Source organism: Ursus americanus, chromosome 14 (assembly GCF_024610735.1).
Source record: "Ursus americanus isolate L20-20 chromosome 14, mUrsAme1.1.p, whole genome shotgun sequence".
NCBI classification, from domain to species: domain Eukaryota; kingdom Metazoa; phylum Chordata; class Mammalia; order Carnivora; family Ursidae; genus Ursus; species Ursus americanus.
This window is the reverse complement of record NC_142140.1, coordinates 13,096,222-13,114,194: the sequence shown is the minus strand read 5'-3', so window position 1 is coordinate 13,114,194 and position 17,973 is coordinate 13,096,222. Positions and strand designations below refer to the sequence as shown.

Here is a 17,973-nt window from a genome sequence, read left to right as displayed (position 1 = left end):
GGCCAACTAATTTCTTACAAAGGAGGCAAGAATATACAATGAAGAAAGGACAATCTTTTCAATAGAAGGTGATGGGAAAGCTGGACAGCCACATGCAAAAGGATGAAACTGGAATACTACCTTCCATCATACACAAAAATTGACTCAAAATAGATTAAAGACCTGAATGTAAGACCCGAAATCATAAAACTCCTAAAAATAACTCCTTGACATTGCTCTTGGTGGTATTTTTTTGGATCTGACTCCAAAGGAAATGGCAACAAAAGCAACAATACACAAATGGGACTACATCAAACTAAAATGTTTCCATATAATGAGGGAAACCATCAACAAAATAAAAAGGCATCCTAATAAATGGGAGAAGATATTTGCAAATCACATTTCCAATAAGAGGTTAATATCTAACTAAATAAAGAACATACACAACTTAATATCAAAAAAACAAATAATCTGATTTTTAAATGCCCAGAAGATCTAAATAGACATTTTCCAAAGAAGACATACAGACAACCAACAGACATACGAAAAGATGCTCAACATCACTAAATAGGGAAATGAAAAATCATAACCGAAATCACAATAAGAAAACTCACAACTGGGGCGCCTGGGTGGCACATCGGTTAAGCGTCTGCCTTCGGCTCAGGGCGTGATCCCGGCGTTATGGGATCGAGCCCCACATCCGGCTCCTCCACTATGAGCCTGCTTCTTCCTTTCCCACTCCCCCTGCTTGTGTTCCCTCTCTCGCTGGCTGTCTCTATCTCTGTCAAATAAATAAATAAAATCTTAAAAAAAAAAAAAAGAAAACTCACAACTGTCAGAATATTATTATTATATTATATATAATATATAATATTATTAAAAAGACAGGAAATAACAAGTGTTGGCAAGGATGTGGAGAAAAGGGAACCCTCGTGCACTTTTGGTGGGAATGTAAATTGGTGCAGCCACTGTGGAAACAGTATGGAGTGTCCTCAAAAAATTAAAAATACCAGTATTATATGATTCAGCAATTATACTTCTGGGTGTTTATCCTAAAAAAATGAAAATACTAATTTAAAAAGATACATGTATCCTGGGGTGCCTGGGTGGCACAGCGGTTAAGCGTCTGCCTTCGGCTCAGGGCGTGATCCTGGTGTTATGGGATCGAGCCCCACATCAGGCTCCTCCGCTATGAGCCTGCTTCTTCCTCTCCCACTCCCCCTGCTTGTGTTCCCTCTCTCGCTGGCTGTCTCTCTCTCTGTCAAATAAATAAATAAATAAAATCTTTAAAAAAAAAAAAAGGATACATGTATCCTTATATTCATTGCAGCATTACTCATAATAGCCAAGATATGGAAACATATATATATATATATACTTACATACACAAATATGTATATACACACACACATAGACACACGCATACATATACACAATGGAATACTACTCAGTCATTAAAAAACAATGAAATTTTGCCATTTGTGACAACATGGATAGATTTTGAGGGTATTATGCTACATTAATCAGGCAGAGATAAACAAATATTGTATGATTTCACTTACATGTAGAATCTAAAAACAAAGCAAATCAACAAACAAAACAAAACTCATAGAACAGATAGGTGGTTGCCAAAGGGGAGGGGAGTTGGGGCAATGGGTAAAGGAGACCAAGAGGTACAAAATTCCAGTTATAAAATAAGAAAGTCATGGGAATGTAATGTAAGTTATAAGGGTTACAGTTAATAATATTGCATTGCATATTTGAAAGTTAATAAGAAAGTAGATCTTGAAAGTTCTCATCACCAGAAAAACAATTTTTGTAACTTTCTGAGGACAAATGGTAACTAGATTTGTTCAGATGACCACTTCGCAACATGTACAAATAGTCAATCATTATCTTGTATACCTGAAACTAATATAATGTTATCTGTTCATTTTATTTCAAATTAAAAAAAGGAAAAGAAAGTATTTCAATCCTATTTCCACTACTCATTTTTCTCAAGAGAAAATATTTCAATCCTGTTTACACTACTCATTTTTCTCAACATTTTATGGATCTCTTTACTTCTTCCAGAAAACAGCCCAATTGCTAGAATGGCTCCTGGAATAAGGTAGGTACCAATAAATAGTTATTGAATGAATGCAAAAAAAAAAAAAAATCATGAGTCAGACCAAAAATGAATAATTTTTATGATTAAGTATTTCTATTTTATGAATTAACATTCATGGAAAAGAACCAACTTATCAAAGATCAAAGGGAATATGAATTATTCCATGTCTTTCTCACTTCAAGTAGAAGAAATGATTGGAAATTTTACCTCCTGGTATTAAATGTTTTCTTTCATGTTCTTGCTTTTATTTTTTTTCCTTTTACAGACTTCTTTTTAACACCAAAGTCTATGTAGATGCTGGATAGAATCTTTCCATTTCTCATGTTCACCCACATATTCATTCAATAAACATGCATATAAATGCTTGTGTATATTTATATATGTACAGAACTCAGCCTGCTGGGATCAAATATGCAAACAAGAATTTCTATACATCATGATAATATACCCTGATGGAGGAAGCAAAAACATTTCCCCAGGAGGGCCTATGAATGACACCTATCCCAGACGTCAGCGATAAAGAAGGATTCAAGGAGAAAAAGATATGTAAGCCAAACCAAGACACAAAAGGTGAGAATGAGTTACCAACTAAAGAGGAGTAGGAGGAGTAGTCCAGGCAAAAGAAACAAACTATGTGATATTCCAGAAGCACAAGAGAGCATGGCATAATCAAAGAAAAGAAAAAAATTCTGGGGCACATGGCTGGCTTAGTTGGTTAATTGCCTACCTTTGGCTAAGGTCATGATCTCAGGGACCTGGGACTGAGCCCCGCTGTCAGGCTCCCTGCTCAGCGGGGAGTCTGCTTCTCCCTCTCCCTTTGCCTCTCCCCACTGCTCATGCTCTCTCTCTCCCAAATAAATAAAATCTTTTAAAAAATAAATAAAATTTTAAAAAGAAATAAATTCTTCTAGCAAGAGGAGACTGATGAGATCTGTAGGCACACGTCATCAAGGGCATGTTTGTGTGTATGTATAGATAGATGGGCAGACAGATGGTATATAGATATAGATGATAAAAATATTAGATATCTCCATATTGTGATGATTAATTTCACAAGTCAACTTGACTGGGCTAAGGAATGTCCAGTTGGCTTTTGAAAACATTATTTCTGGGTGTGTCTCTGAGGGTGTTTATGAAAGAAATCAGCATTTGAATCATTAGACTGAGGAAGGCAGATGGCCCTGATTATCAGTGCAGGTGGGCATAATTCATATTGTTGAGGGCTTGGATAGAACAAAAACATGGAAAAGGACAAATTCATTCTTTCTCCTTGAGCTGAGACATTGATCTTCTCCTGCACTGATTCATCAGTGCTCCTGGTTCTTGGGCTTTTGGATTCAGAGACTTACACTACCAGTCCTCTGATTCTCATGCCTTTACACATAGCCTGAATTCCACCATTTCCTGGTTCTCCAGCTTACAGACAGCAGATCATGGGACTTCTGGGCCTTCAAAACCACATCAGCCAATTCCTATAATAAAACTCCTCCTATGTATCTCTCTGCCTATATTTCATTGGTTCTGCTTCTTTGGAGAGCCATAACTAATACACACATTTTTATATTAGAGATTTAAGCAAGAGAGTAACACTGATTGAGTTTGTATTTTAGAAGGACCATTCTGGTTGAGCACAATGAATAAATTTGAAGAGAATAACACTGGAGGCAGAGAAATCAGAGAGAAAGCTGCTATAGTAAACCACTTGAAAAACACAGTAACCTGGACCAGGACAATAGTGATAAAGATAGAGAAAAGTAAATGGAACAGAAAAAAAAAAAAAAAGTAGCAGAGAGAATCAACAGGACTTGACCAAACAGATGTGGGAAGACAAAGGAGATGGAGGAGTCAAGGACGACACCAATTTTTTTTTGCTTGAGCAACTGTTTGAAAGTGGTACCATTCATTGTAATGTGGAAGATTAAGAAGTTCCGGAGAGAAAGGACAAGTGCACTTGTGAATTTCATAAGTCTGAGTCACCTGTTCAAGGAGAGTAATAATAGACTAAAGATAGACTAGAGATGCAGATCTGGGAGTCATCAGCATACTGCAGGTAAGATCAATGAGGAAAAATATACTAAGAAGGAGGAAAATAGGGTCCCCAAAAAAGCTCTCAGGGATAATTAATCAGTAAATGGTTAAATTAACTATTATACAACTCTAGAAAATATTCAAGTCCTAAAACTATAATTAGGAAAAATGCTTTATAATATTCTGTTGGATACATGTCCTTATGTTTCTTACGAAAGTGGAAGGTTGGAACAAAAAGCCACAGAGACTACTTGCTGATTTTTTTTCCAGTTTACTATAGCACTTTATTTTCCTCACACAATGACATGTTGCTAGGAGCCTAATGTTTGTTTTCACATGACAGTAGAAAACTAAAATTTGTTGTCATCTCTTAAAGAATTGTGTACAAAAACTTTACATAAATTAAAAGAATGAGTAAATTTACAGGTGTAAATGCAAACTGTTTTCCAATTCAAGGCAGTAACAACCCACAGTGTTCTGGTAGGAAAACACTGGATAAGAAAGGAAAATGGGAGGTAAGGCTCAGGCCTTCCTAACCCTGCCAGACAAACAAGACATAAAAATGTCAATTGATTCAAAAATCTTGCCAGCCTCTAGAGAAATCCTGGAATAGGCAGCTCTCATATATTAATACCCTACACAGATCAAGAGCCTTATAGAGGATGCTCATCAAACCAATGGATTTCTCTTGCATTAACACGTTTTCACCCTAACCACGAAGTGACTGAGCCTCATGTACAAGGGGTTTAAATCAAAGGTATGTACAGGATATTAAACACATACCAAGGGAAAAGTTAATTTGAATATAAGGTCAAAATCAACAATTCTACCATCCAGTGCTGACATCAGATACAAGCTTCAAGGACAAATTTCTGTTCAAAGGCTTATTCTAGTTTATGAGGCTAGCATGAGGTATACACATTCGCCAGGGCAAATTTATACTTAGGAATTAACTCATGCAGCAAATGCTACATATCTGCTTGCAGGGCATTTAGAAACATCTGAGGTGGGCAATAGAGGGGCCCAACTCATCATACTCCTGTTTGCTGATCCACACCTGCTGAAAGGTGGACAGTAAGGCCAGGATGAAGCCCCTCAGGAGAAAAGACCTTGATCTTCTTCATGCTGAGCTCCAGCATTGTAATCCCTTTCTGCATTCTATCCAAGATGTCTGCATACATGGTGGTCCCACCAGATGGCACTGTGTTAGAATAGAGGTCCTTTCAGATGTCAATGTCATAATTCATGATGGAGTTCAAGATGGTCTCCTGGATATCACAGTACTCCATACCCAGAAAAGAGAGCTGGAAGAACACCACGGGGCAGGGGTACCACTCCTTGCCCATGGTGATCACCTGACTATCAGGCAGCTCATAGCTCTTCTCCAGGGAAGAGGAGGACACTACAGGGGCCATCTCCTGCTCAAAGCGCCAGGTGACCTAGCTGAGCTTCTTGGTGATGTCACACATGATTGTGGGGTGAAGCTATAATCACTCTCTGTGAGTATCTTCAAGAGGTAGTCCATCATGTCCTGGCCAGCCAGGTCCAGACACGGGACGGCGTAGGGCAGGGAGTACCACACAGAGATGCGTACAGTGTGGGTGACCCTGTCCCCGGAGTCCATGACAATACCAGTGGTGCGGCCAGAGGTGTACAGGGACAGCACAACCTGGATGGCCAGATACATGGCGGGAATATTGAAGGTCTTGAACATGATAAGTCATAGTCTCCTGGTTGGCCTTAGGGTGCAGGGGGCCTCGGTCAGCAGCGTAGAGCACTCCTTGGGCACCATGTGCAGTTCATTGTAGAAGGTGTGGTACCAGATCTTCTCCATGTCATCCTTGTTGTTGATGATGCTGGGCATGATAGGGCACTTGAGGATCAGGATGCCCTGCTTGCTCTGGGCCTTGCTGCCCACATAGGAGTCTTTTGGCCCATGCCCTCCATGATGCCCTAGGGTCCAGGGGGTGTCCGACAATGGATGGGAACTTGGCCAGGAAAGGGGGGCATCATTCCCACCAAAGCCTGCCTTGCACATACCACAGCCATCGTCAATGATGAGCACAGAAATCTCCTCTCCCAGTGTGATGGGGAGGTGGCAACAGTGGGCATGAAAAATGAGTGGTGGGAAGACACCAAGCATGTGCCAACCGCAGTGAGACCCCTGATTTTTTTTAATGTGTGAGCATTTCAGATCTTTTCCAATTGATATTGCTAGAGATTGAGAGTGTAATCTCCCTCCCTTCTTTAATCCAATGCTGCCCTGAATTACTGCATCCCTCGCCCACTACCACCATACCTATTAATCTTTGAGGTGGCTTCCATGACAGTGGTGAAGTACTGAAAAGGAAGCCAAACACACCACTATCTCAAGGTGTATAATACATTAAAGTTAAGATACCAAAATATAGTTTAAAAGCTACAAAGGAAACTACTAGTAAAACCATATGGCCAACAAAATTAGTGGGGGAGGGGGTGGATAATAAACATGAGCTGAATGCCTCATCTTTCTTAGCACAGCATCAACAGAAACTTCCTGAAGCTGAGAAATCAAGTGTTAGGGATGAAGCTCTAAGCATCTTACAACTACCAGAATAACTAAAACAAGAAATGAGAAATGGCCAAAGATGAATTTTTTCTAATGAATGGGCCTGTAGAAAGAGGAGACAGGGGGTGGAAGAGCTTTTGTTTATTATGTAGACTCTATCTTCTAGAGTAGTTTCAGGTTCACAGCAAAGCTGAGTAGAAAGTATGAGCAGTTCCATATACAACCTGTTTCCACTTCATGCACATACAGCATCCCGCACCAGAGTGATACATCTGTAACAACAGATGAGCCAACACTGACATAGCATTATCACCTGAAGTCCATGGTTTATATTACAGCTCACTCTTGGTATTTTACATTCTATGGGTTTGGACAAATGTATAATGACACATATCTACCATTATAATATCATACAGAATAGTTTCTTCACTGCCCTAAAAATTTTCTATGCTCTGCCTATTCATCTGTCCTCCATTTCTATCTCTGGCAACCACTGATCTTTCTACTATCTCCACAGTTCTCCCTTTTCTAGAATGTCATGTTGTTGGAATCATCCAGTATGTAATCTTTTCAAACTGGCTTCTTTCACTCAGTTAAGTATTCAAGGTTCCTGTGTTTCTTTTCATAGCTTGATAGCTCATTTACTTTTCGTGTTGAATAACATTCCATTGTCTGGTTATACCACAATTTGATTATCAGTCCACCTACTGAAAGTGAATTCACCTACTGTTTGCTTCCAAGTTTTAGCTATTATAAATAAAGCTACGATAAATACCTATGTGCAGTTTTGTGTACATAAGTTTTCAACTCCTTTGGGTAAATATCAAGGAACACAACTGCTAGATCAGATAGTAAGAGTATGTCTAGTTTTGTAAGAATGACAAATTGTTTCCCAAAGTGGCTGTACCATTTTGTATTCCCAACAGCAAATAATGAGAGACCCTGCTGCTCCACATCCTCACCAGGATTTGGTATTGTCAGTGTTCTGGATTTTTGCCATCCTAATAGTGATATCTCACGGTTTTAATTTACAATTCCCTAATGACATATTATGTCATGCATCTTTTCATCTGCTTATCTGCCAACTACATATCCTCTTTGGTGAGGTGTCTGTTCAGATCTTTTACCCATTTTTCAGCCAGATCTTCATTCTTTTATTGCTGAGTTTTAAAAGTTCTTTGAATATTTTGAATTTAACACTCCTTTATCACAGATGTCCTTTGAAAATACTTCCTCCTAGTCTGTGGCTTGTCTTCTTGTTCTCTTGACAATATCTTTGAAAAGAAAAAAGTTTTTAATTTTAACGTGGCCCAAATTATCAGTTACCTCTTTAATGGATTGTACCTTTGGTGCTGCACTTAAAAAGTCATTGCCAAACCTGAGGTCATCTAGTTTTTCTCTTATGTCATCTCCCAGAAGTTTTATAGTTTTGCGCTTATATGTAGGTCTATGGCCCATTTTGAGTTCATTTTTATTAAGGTAAAAAAATGATTTTAATTTTTATTTTGAATCCTTTAGGACTATTTTATTATTGTTCCAAATTTTATATTTTACTTTTAGAAAAATGATGGGTTTTTTTCATTATTACCCATGAACCTGATGATTCAACATCTAAGCAATTATCCTAAGGAGATAATCATAGGTTTGGAAAGAGATGTTCACTCAACATTATTTATGACAGTGAGATAGTAGAAACAATGTAAGTATTAAAAAATTGCAAGGATGGTTAGATAATTATACTCAAATAATAGAATGTTATAAAGCTATTAAAAATTGTATTTTTAAATAATTTTTACTTTCCTGAGAGGAATTATGCCAAATGTTATCATTAGAATATGGAATATGGATTATTTATATTTATTCTTTATACATTTTTATATGACATTTACTAGTTTTATAATCACAAAAGAATTAAGATGTTCATGAAAGCCCTCAAAATAAGATTTACAGTGACCAATGATGTATTTTTCAGAACACTGGACCAAAATAAAGATATAATGTCCTTTCCTATTGTTATCATGTAACAGATTAAAGCATCCAAAACACACATAAAACTCCAAAGCAAAAATTAGTAGAAAGTAATTAGTAGAGTTTGGTTTATTAGGGAGAGAATTTCAATAATTAGAAGGGGGAATTGGAGGTCAGGAAGGATAAATGACAAAATTATAGTCAGGAACCAGAAAGGGTTCTTCAAGTTGTATAACATAGTATCTCAACAGAGAACAAAAAAATCTTCAATTTCTGAAAACTGTGATATAAACTACATCCAGCCTATGCTGATATCTGTCCTTTACGTTTATGGTGGGGCAAGGCACTACCAAATGAAATTCACTGATCCCTTCTTTCCAAATAATATGTCCACTTTAAGAGGAAAAAGCTTGGCACTGGTAGGCTAGTCATAGATTGAAGTCTAAGGCCCAAGTTTAAGTCCCAGCTCAACTGCTTATTTGGGGCATGATCTGGGTAAGTCACATAAACAATAGGGGACAGTTATCTCATTTGTTAATGATACCAGCTCTGTCTCTATAGTAGAGCTGTCAAGATGACCAAATGAGATCATATAAATGAGAGCTAAGAAGTACCAAACAAACAGAATGTATTTTATGATAAAATAATTCTCACCCTGTCAACAATTGTTTGCCCTCCAATAGCAATTCAGAAGATAAAAAACTAAATCCCTGGTTGAAAGGGCAACTGACAGACTGATCTGGCTGCTGCTCCATGTGCAGTGCAACTGAATCTGGATCCAAAAGGCATATGACCTTCTTAGGTAGAGAAAGAACATTCTTTGGCTGAAGTTTTTGTGTAGCTGTGCTTCCAAGGTAGATTATCAAACAAGTTTTAAAATGTACCACCAGCCACTCATATTATTTTACTTGATCTGTTCATTCATTTATTCATTGAGAGCAGATTATGTGCTAGGCACTGGGAACAAACAATAAGAACACAGATCAGACAAAGCCTTGCCTACTTGGAGCTCATACCACTATGGAAAAACACATATTAGTCACAGAATCATAAATGAATGTATCATGAAAACTGTGATGACAATAAAAAGAAAGCATATTTAGTTAGAGGGGCTGATGTGGATTGAGAAGTTCAGAATCATCTTTCCTGAGCTGAGATGCGAGATGACTTGGTGGGGAGAGAAGAGTCAAAGGATCAAATAGAGGAATCAGCATTAATAAAGCTCCTGTGGCCCAAAACAGTGACATTCAAGAAACTGAAAAGAGGACAGTATGTCCAGAACACAGAGAATGAAAATAAATGAGCTGTAAGATGAATGTAACAGGTAGATATGTAAAGGATCAAGGCCTTTATTCTGAGAGCAATGAGAGCCACTGAAAGCTACTGAGCAAAGAAGTGACAAAATCCATTTTGTGTTTTTGAAAAACAGCTCTGACCATAATGTATCAGGATGCCAGGTCACTGTGTATGAGATTTACATACAGGTTTTTTACTTACAGAATTACATTCAGGGTCCTACAGTTGAAATTTTCTATCGAAGTTCTAACTTCAAAAGACTTCTGTATTTCTTTGACCCTAGTTCTACAAGAAAATATTAATGACCACATACAAGAGATTCTTGATGATTCCTAACTTGATCAATACTACCTACAAGGAATTAATAAAATGTAATGACTTTTTAGCCTATGTTTCTCATCCTTTTCCAGCATGGTATACTAACAGATTTCGGTTAACAAAAAGAAATAGACAGATTAAAAGAGGCAAGGGCCAAAGTCTGAGAAACCTGGAGAATTCTAGCAAGCACTGTGAGTTTATCTTTTTTAAGACTTTTATTTTATTAATCATTTGAGAGAGAAAGAGAGAGATAATGAGTGGGGGAGGGGCAGAGGAAGAGAATCTCCAGCAGCTCCCCAGCAGAGTACAGACACCCGTGCAGGGCCTAATCTCACAACCACAAGATCATGACCTACGCCAAAACCAAGAGGTGGACGCTCAACTGACTGAGCCACCCAGCTGTCCCCACAAGCACTGTGAGTTTAAACATCAATATCTAGAACGGAGTTCTTATCCACAGTATTAAGATGTACTAATGCATCAAACAACATTGAGGTATCAAAAGTAACTGGATTCCAATAATAGCACAAGTGCTAATACACTAAAGTTAGTAGATGATCAACCTGTTTATGACATCCCTATAATAACTTCACTCTCACTCATGTCCATTCTGAAATGTTTTCTTGAATTAAAGAGAAAGGAGGGGCGCCTGGGTGGTGCAGTCATTAAGCGTCTGCCTTCGGCTCAGGGCGTGATCCCAGCGTTCTGGGATCGAGCCCCACATCAGGCTCCTCCGCTAGGAGCCTGCTTCTTCCTCTCCCACTCCCCCTGCTTGTGTTCCCTCTTTCGCTGGCTGTCTCTCTATGTCAAATTAATAAATAAAAATCTTTAAATAAATAAATAATAAAGAGAAAGGAGCCATCACAGCCTAAGACATTACATACAACCTCTCATTTGTGCTAAAAATTCACTGTCTTCTCATTACTAACATATATAACTGGAAATTGAAACTATTTAAAAAATTATTGTACCACATGCAATCACTAACTTAATTTTTTCTCATACAGGCATAAATATTTAATAATAAAGCAAGCACAGATTAAAAAAGCATAAATGGTATATGCACATTTACCTAGGGCAGATATGAAGAGAACTTCAAGAACATTGCTACTAACAATGGCACAACAATTACAATGTCTCAGCCAAAAATCACGTGATAGTACAAGTGAACTTTGTAGTACTGCTAGTCACACAGATAACATAGTTAAAATCTTGAAATTATAAGTCTTATAATCATCACAATAAAACAAAACATCTTATGTTTATTCTTCGATGATATATATTTGCTTGTTTCATTACCTAGTAGAGCATAACTCCTCTTCTAAAGTGAAGATAAAAATCAGATTATTCATGTTAACTGACTTTCCTACATAAATTATAATTTCGAGATTATAAAATTGGTAAACTGTATTACTGACATACCAGGAAAAATATCTTAATGAATTCCATGTGAAATGAATACAAATTGGTGGTACTACCTGCTTATGTACTTTGGATTTCATCCAACTCTGGTTATACTTGTGCAACACTGATATGCATGGGAATAACACTCATCCTGCATATCATATCAGGAAAAGTCTGATGTCTGGGGGCCTTGGCAAGAGAAAGTGAAGTAGGCAGCCCAGATGAGAGAAACAAGAGATCAGTGCAGGTGGGAAGGAGAAGATAGGCATCAAAGAGTCTCCCAGGGTGTGGCTTTTAGCACAGTGTGGGTAGTATAAGCATAGAGTGAGGGTGCAGGGAACAAGGAGCAAGAACTTCAGTTAGAACACAGGGAGCATGGAAGTAGCAACCCAGACACTGAGACTAACAAGAACCAGAATTCAGACTCAAAGAAGCTAATCATAGGAGCCAGAGATCAAACCTTAAGAGTGCAGAGTGTAAGACTTCAGCAGGAGCTAGAAGACAGACTGAAAAAACTGACCAGCGGAACAGAGGGGTGATGACCCTGACTGCAAGCTTAACTGACTCAGGGCAGGAGGACAAAGGTGGATACCAGTAGCCACGGAGGGGCATACACATCTTGTGACTGGAGAGTTTAACCTTCTAAGGAAATCTGACCTACAGACTCAAGAAAAGTCAGGGAAGGGCACTTGGGTGGCTCAGTCGTTAAGCATCTGCCTTCAGCTCAGGTCATGATCCCAGGGTCCTGGGATCGAGCCCCGCATCGGGCTCCCTGCTCCACTGGGAGCCTGCTTCTTCCTCTCCCACTCCCCTGCTTGTGTTCCCTCTCTCGCTGGCTGTCTCTTTCTCTGTCAAATAAATAAATAAAATCTTAAAAAAAAAAAAAAAAAGAAAGAAAAAAAAGAAAAAAGAAAAGGAAAGGAAAGTCAGGGGAAACGTGCAAAGAGCATCAAGTGGAGAAGATTCATTGTGTGAGATGCTTCAGATGAAGGGATGAGGAATCAGCTCTGAGTTCAAATCCTGGCTTTCTTAACAACAGCTCAAATTAAGGTCCTTCAATTTCTACGTGCTTCAGTTTCCTTTCATATAAACAAGATAAATAGGGCTACTAATTCCCACTTTTCAAAGCTGTTAAGGAGATTAAATGAGAGAATACATATGAAAGAATATGGATACTAGCAAAATAATTACACTCATTTCTGTACCTTCTCCCTTCCATCTACCAATACCTATACCTTTCACCAACAGGGCAGTATTGCTGATTTCTATTCCACATGAATGTTACAGAGCCACAGTGGACTTTTCTACATGCATTTGTTACTCCTGCCCCCTTGATTTTATGTGATGTTTCTTTCCTTTCTACATATGTTGTCATGATTGAACAATAGTCTTAGAAATGAGGGCCTTTTGCTTGAAATAACCTGGTCACTAGCTGAACAGTGTGTTATCTAGGGAATAACGGAAAAGATTCACTGGTCTGCAATTTTTTTTGCCAAGGTAGCTTCAATGCTCAAAGTCGTTAATTGGTTCTAGGCATCTTTTCTACCAAAATCATACCTCTTATTTGAATGACAGGCAAAAGAAGTAGCTAGATTATAACAATGCAAAATCCTTGCTGCTTCTAAACAAACTTAATTAAACTGCTCCGTTTTTGTACAAAGAGCTTCAAATGTAGATAAGCATAACTCGCTGAAAATGTCAGCTTAATGACAGCACTGTCTAAATTGGTCCTGTTGGGAGCAGAAAGTTTCCGAGAGACACATAGAAGATGAAGGAGAAGGAAAGAAAGAAAGAAGGAAGGAAGGAAGGAAGGAAGGAAGGAAGGAAGGAAGGAAGGAAAGAAAGAAAGAAAGAAAGAAAGAAAGAAAGAAAGAAAGAAAGAAAGAAAGAAAGAAAGGGGAAATGGTACCTGTAATATTGTTTAGGTAGCTATGCACCTATATGTTTTAATAGTACATATATCCCTTTCTTTTTATACTGTCATGCTGAAACATCAAATCCTAAAATCAGCTCTGTAAGTTTCATCGCCTCAATTTTTGCCATAAGCCTAACAAATCAGCCAGAAATCATGGCAAATATAAAACTACAAGACAAAACCATAGCATAAGCCCTATATCCGCATTGTAATTATTGATTGATTTAGTCATTCATTCAATTTAACATATAGTTATTGAGTGTCTACCATATACACAGTATTGTCATGTAACAAATTATAATTTTGTACCTCAAATTAAAAGCTAAACCTAAAAACAAAATATTATTACAAATTGAAGGAAGAAAAATGGAAAGCATCACATTCCAAAAAATCATACAAATTTAAATTATTTTCACTACACCAATGACAGTATTTCTCTCTCAATTACAGTCTATTTCAAATCCCTAACCCCCATAAAAGTTAAATAATTCTGATAACTAATTTACTAAAATCATGATCCTGTTCTTAGCAGAATTGTTTCTATCTTTCTGAGGTAATTATTAGGACCTCTTCTACTCTGCCTCAGAGTGGGAACCAGTTCCTGATTTGCATTATTTCTGTTGAATACATCCACCTTTCTGTGATAGAGAACACTGTTAAAATACTTCCTCCAGGGGCACCCAGGTGGCTCAATCCATTGAGTGCCCAACTCCTGATTTCAGCTCAGGTCATGATCTCAGGGTTGTAGGATGGTAGCTAAGTTGTGGAGACCAGGGGGGTGGGGGAGAGGGCTCCACACTCAGTGGGAAGTCTGCTTAAGACTATTTATCCCTCTCCCTGTGCCCCTCCCCTCAGCTGACTTGTGCACACTCTCTCCCTCTCTCTCAAATAAAAAAATAATAATAATACTTCCTTTAGACCCCACAACCTTTGTTGCTTTGTCCACTGATGTAATTACATTTCCATATCTTTGGCCACAATTTGTATAAAAGCTGGTCTTGGTATACAACCTTCTGATACAGGAATTCATTTGAAACTCCCACAGTCACTCATCACTTCTTTTTAGTTGCCACTGTCATCTGAGCTTTTGGTTTTTCTGTTTCCTGGTGCCTTTTAATTGAAGATACTTCACAAGCCACCAAGAGAAGTAGTTAACTTGTCAGCTTTAGATAAGCGTCCCCCAAATCTTGGCATTCCATGATTCTCTATGACATAAGAATAAGGACGAATATAACAGTAATCGGAGGAAGTACAGCACTAATTCTGTAGGTCACAGATCCACTGTTCTTTTAATTACATATTTTTTTAACACACAATTCATTTTTGGTTAAGTTCAACCTATTTTTTTCAGGGTTAATGAGTCCCTAGCAGCTAATGAGCTTTAAGCATATATTATATGCAATTGCTTTAGAGCCATATTTATGAATTGACTTTGCGTCTTAAGTATTAACTTCCATTCTGCTACTTAAATGGATTCTACACAAATAGTAAAATAATACAAAAATACATGGCAAAAGAGGCATTACTCTGCACTGCCCCATTGCCCAGATGGTGAAAACAGTGAGTCAGTAGCAGAAGTGGGACCAGAGTCATGGCCAACTAATTAATTCATTGTGCAACATTCATTGCATGAAAGAAACAGTAGTTAGGAACATGTGTTCTACAATTTTCACAATTTGCCCAGTTTACTCTAAGCTAATTTGTCCTTGATATTCCCAAGAATGACAAAAACCATTAATTCAACTCTTCAACTCTATGTTAGACTAAAATCAACAGTCCCTAAAACACCAATAAAGATTTCTATACAAAGCTATATTAAATTCAATATTAGGTTGCAAAATTAGAATTCAGGATTTTGCAAAGTGGCAATGTTCACTATGCTCTACATCAATCATCCAGGAAATCTGATAATAATCTCCTACATTAAACAGGAAGAGGAGGATTAGATGGGTGAGAAGCCCAGATGGAGATCTGGAATGCTAGCTGGGGCAGGGGGATGGTTTAGATTTATTGTAGCCTAAGCAAGACATGAGTTGGAGAGAGCAACCAACAATCAGACTAAAATTAGAAAGTAAGTTTCAACATGGAGAGAGTCCATCAAGAACTGAAGAGCAGTGGCCCAACAGGCCTCAAAAAGCATCAAGCTGAATTTAATGACCCAGACGAGTCACCACAAGACCTACTTACTGATCCAGAAACCAAGACGCTGATGAAGTCCAAAGAGTACTTGGAATCAGAAACCTCAGTTCCAGTCTGGAATTGAAAATTCATGATACAGGTGACCTTGGAATAGCCTCTTGATCCCTGAGTCTTAATCCCCTTACACAAAAAGGGAATTTTAAAAAGCTACCTTGCAAAGTTGTGGAAGGTATTAAGTCTTTCATCAGAAAATGGTTTGTAAGATGTAAACTGACACACAAATGTAAAGTTGTGGTGGTGGTATTATTATGGCTCTTGAATTTTAGCAGTATTGACTTGATGGAATAGCATTTCAAATATTGTCTGATACATTTCCATCCTAAGTCTTGTTGACCTTATGACCTCCAAGTCACTGAGGATAAAGCATCCATTCCTGGAGGGCAGAAAATAAGGAAGTCATTGCTCAACCTTGACTTTTTTAAGTCATAAAAAGTGTTAATAGTCATGAATGCAATGGTCTCAACTGTAAGAGCCAAACAATAAGGAGGGGAAAAAGAGGTTTTCTAAGTTACAGAACCTTCTCTTTATTTTAAAAACCAATGACTGCCTAAGTCAAGGTATCTGCTCTTTCCTATAAGCAACAGAGTAAGAAACATATAGGACATAATGCAAGAGCAATTTCCCACTATATAGGAAAGCCTTCAAAACCATCCTTAGACTGGATTAAGAAGGTGAGAGAAACAAAAGAAAATTCGATTTAAGTGAGGGCTTCTTTCACATCCTCCCACACATCATCAAAGACCTGGGGTTTCATTCCTGGAATGGAAGAATGGGTAGTAGAAACATCCTTCCCCTCAACTACACCTTGAGGATGTGAGAGTAGAAAGGACTTTTTTCCTGCTTCCATCTGGACTCCTGGAGGATGCAATATTTCAGAATACATTCCACCAACAGGAAGGCTGTAGTAGAGAAAGATGGTTACAGAAAGAGGGAGAGAAGGTACAGGCAGAGAAAAGGTCTGTGAGAACAACATGTTCCTAGAGCCTACATGTGGTATGGAGGAAAACCAGATATACCCAACTGCCCCACTGGGACCTACAGACTTGGGAAGGGGATATGAGGATTCAAAGAAGCTTGATATTGGATTGAGACACAGAGAACCTTTGCATGAGCTTTTGTCCCCGTCTCCTACTTTTCTTACTGAGTGGAATCTGCTGATGTGCCTGGAATCACATAGCCCACATGACAGAGGGGGTCTCCTGCCCCTAACTCAGGAGGTGTCTTGGATTGGCATGCAAAATTAGCAAGAAAAATAAGCTGTGTTCTCTAGCAGAATTGAATGCCACTTATCTTTGACATTTAGCAAGCCAAATATCAAGGGAATTTTAGTTGGCTATGAACTATGCATTCTACTAAGCCTACAAAACAAATATAATATATACAGTGGTAGTTTCTATCCTAATTTCCTTGTCCTTACAACACTGACCTAGTTAAACAGAGAAATGGGTAATTTGGGCTGTTGTACCTGAAAAAATTTTTCAATTTCTGAGAAAGATCCTAATCTCCTACAAAAAAAAAAAAAAAAAAAAAACACCACAGTTTCTGCAAAATGAAGATAGAATTTTTTAAAAAATGAAGATAGAATTAAATGAACTATGTTCTTTCCTTCTCCTTAGGCTACGTAAGTGTCATCTCTGGGGCAATCAAATCCCCTGAAAAGTCAGCCAAAAAGCAGAAAATAATCGTTCTGCAGGAGGTTTTGGACCCCCTTCAAATGCGCATGCACATGCCCACGCATGTGCACACACACACACACACACTATGAGCTGTTTAAAAACATTTGTACAACCTGCCCATATTATCTTTATCCAAAAATTAAAAAAATAAAATAAAATAATCCCTAAATAGATTCACCCTTATGGACCTGCTGAATTTTCAAGTATTGAAAAATAAAACCTTGAATGGCAAGAGTAGGGAATGAACACAGCCAAGCTCATTACAAGCCTACCTTTTTGGCTTTTTTTTTACAGGTACAATGAACTCAAAGGTCTCAGGGAGAGAATGAAAAGTAGGAAAATTGAAAGTTACAACCTCAAGCAGTTTCCATCAAACCACTTTCTTCCCAATTTGTTATATGCACCCAGCCAACCTCTTCAATGAAGGAGAAAATCTGTTTTTTCATCAGATACAGTGGGAAATCATAGCAAAGCAAGGAAGTCTACTTCCGAGAGGAAAAACTGCAAATTGCTTGACTTGGTGAATATTCAG

General features: G+C 38.0%; 1 long non-coding RNA gene and 1 pseudogene across 1 annotated transcript in view; both read right to left on the bottom strand.

Moving 5' to 3' along the window:
- Positions 1 to 17,973, bottom strand: part of LOC123799163 (uncharacterized) — a 601,123-nt gene that overhangs the window by 538,681 nt on the left and 44,469 nt on the right. The gene's annotated exons all lie outside the window — the stretch shown is intronic.
- LOC123799160 (actin, cytoplasmic 2-like) lies at positions 2,302 to 8,373 on the bottom strand (annotated as a pseudogene).